General features: G+C 33.7%; 1 non-coding gene across 1 annotated transcript; it reads right to left on the bottom strand.

Annotated features, from left to right (window-relative positions):
• Positions 1–946: 946 nt before the first annotated feature.
• On the bottom strand, positions 947–1,018 carry TRNAK-UUU (transfer RNA lysine (anticodon UUU)). The gene has a single exon. It is a non-coding gene; the product is annotated as a tRNA-Lys (tRNA).
• Positions 1,019–2,547: the final 1,529 nt, after the last annotated feature.

The following is a 2,547-nucleotide window of genomic DNA, read 5'->3' as shown; positions in this document are numbered from 1 at the left end:
GCTTAGAACACCACCGACCACTAATCTTTCCTAAAACCACGTGTTTGCTGAATCCCACCGCCCTGGCTCTCTGCTCTGTTTCCTATCTTCACGTTTCTGTTTTCCAATGTTGATATCTTGCTTTGAATGTTTAGGTATGTTTAGTTTGGGATATAACAAACGGTGAAACTTGAAGAATTAATTGCACGAAAATAACATGTTTAGCATGATAAAAGTTTATACTAAGGAAGATATGTTTGTCGTGATAATAACGAGTCTTATCCCAAAAAATAACATCGGTTTATGTTACCAATCGATAGTATTGAATTCTATCAAATTCTAAATTTTAAATAAAATAATTTTAAGTAAAGTCTTTTTTAATTTTAATGATTTGTCATGGTCAGAGAATATTTATACCAACGGATATAAAGATTATATTTAAGATTCAATTTATGGCGCTCTAATGTGTGACATTCATTTTTTCTTTGTGGAAATGTCATGCTCTTTTAAATCCTAAAGGGTTCTCACACATGGCAGTTCCTCTAGCTGGTCTTCCCTAAAATTAAATGTGGAGAAATTTGAATGACTCAAGCACGTGAAGAATGCTTTCAAAAGCTGAAAGAAACAATTATTAACTACTCTATCTTTAATCTCATAATAGAAGTGATTTATCGTCTATAAGTTCTGAAAAAAAAAAGTATTTTTATGTATAGAATTTTTTTATAAGTTACTTTTTTATGTTTTTAATTTTTTGTGCTTGAAATAATTGCTGATAAAGTTGAATGGTTCGGATATTTTGGAGCTAGGGTACTTAATTATAGTAAAATATTGAAGCTAAATATGAGCCCATTATCTTTCTGCAAGTAACCAAGTTTGGATGTGATATATGAACCATCGGTTTCTATAATGAGTAATGACCAATCTGCTAAACGAGAAGAGCGACAAAATACCAAAGATATTTAAAAATCGCCGTCTGTGGGGATCGAACCCACGACCACGTGGTTAAAAGCCACGCGCTCTACCGCTGAGCTAAGACGGCTTGCTGAAAGCTGGAGCAAATAATATTAGAAAATCAAATTGCTAGTTCGGCTTAGAAAACCAATTTAAATTCTTTTGGTTTTTTTTTTTTTTGGAGTTACCCAACCCTAATTATCTCTTTGAGACGAGTTGGCTCCCTCCGGTATCCCCACGAGCTTCGACTCTTTGAGCCGGCTATGGGACTAATCCGGAGTGCGGGGGAACAGTGATGGCTAAAGGTTCAGCCCCCTCCCCAAGAATGCATTCAGCGAGAATCGAACACATATCTAACCCCACTAACTCAACGCCAAGTTACCAACTGAGCTGCACTATTGGGTTAAATTCTTTTGGTTTGCTTTATAAATTTGTACATTTTACTTATTTGAATATGATACATACACCAAGTATTATAATTAATAAATTTTTCATTTTCATATTTTGAAAAATAATCTAGTATATAAGCTTGTTAGCGAAAAGAAGGCTTTGTTAGATTCAAGTTTTTTTAAGGAGAAAAAAGACACACACAAAAAAAAAAACTTACTTACTTACAGTTATTAAATTACAAGTTGGACTGACCCAATTCATTTGATAGTGTCAGCTCGAAAAGATTTGGGCTTGAAATAAATATAACAACCCATTTAATATTTATGAAATCTTGTACAGTCGCCTATTAGTAAATGTTTTATAGTTATAGGTTTTATTAATGTTATGTTACATAACATAAGTTTAGTTTCTAACACACATAATAATATAGAGAGAGAAAGTGAAATGATGAAAGAGAAAGAAAAATATATGGATCCCACCTCTTTAATGTGTGTGTAGAAAAGTGAAAGTCGTGTTATGTAAAATAATAAACATAAAACCCTATAGTTATAGCTTCGACCGTTTCACGCGAATTTGTCGTAACTTTTGATTGCATTTTACATTGTCTTATGGTAAGATATGGCTTTGATTTTATACAACACACAAGCACCTATATTTCCACTCATCCCCTTGACCCCAAAAAAATAATGAAATATTATTCTAGTTGGCATAATTTGCTAGCCCAACTAGGGGTGGCAAAAACGAGCCAACTCATCGGGTTGGCTCGTAACTCGTAAAAAATGAGCCGAGTTGAGTTGGCCAAAATGAGCTGCCAACCTGACCCGAGCCAGCTCGAAAAAAAATGAGCCAACCTGCTGGTCAAACGAGCCAGCTCGCGGGTTGAGTTTTTTTTATAAAGAAATACAAAATATAATATATAAAAATGGACAAAACCCACACATGTTGTCATCATCTTTCTTCCTTCTCTAAACCTAAGTCTCAAATCTTCTTACATCCCTACCATTTTTATATTATTAGGTTGTGCTGGCTCTATTTAGTTCAAATATCTTACCCACATGATAGCAAGTTGTTCTGATTGTTTCTTGATGTTGGTGCAAATTTGTTGTGAAGAAAATTCGAAACTAGAATATTTTGCTTTTGTTTCTCATTTTGTAACCCTTTGTTTAAGCTGATGGAAGCCACATAGCTGATGCATTAATACTACAGGTTCATTTAAATAGACTAAAA

This window comes from Gastrolobium bilobum, unplaced genomic scaffold, assembly GCF_033153095.1.
Source record: "Gastrolobium bilobum isolate Gb01-03AN ecotype WA unplaced genomic scaffold, APGP_CSIRO_Gbil_v1 utg21117, whole genome shotgun sequence".
NCBI lineage: Eukaryota > Viridiplantae > Streptophyta > Magnoliopsida > Fabales > Fabaceae > Gastrolobium > Gastrolobium bilobum.
Note: the sequence above shows the minus strand (reverse complement) of the source record. Positions and strands in the feature narration are given on the sequence as shown.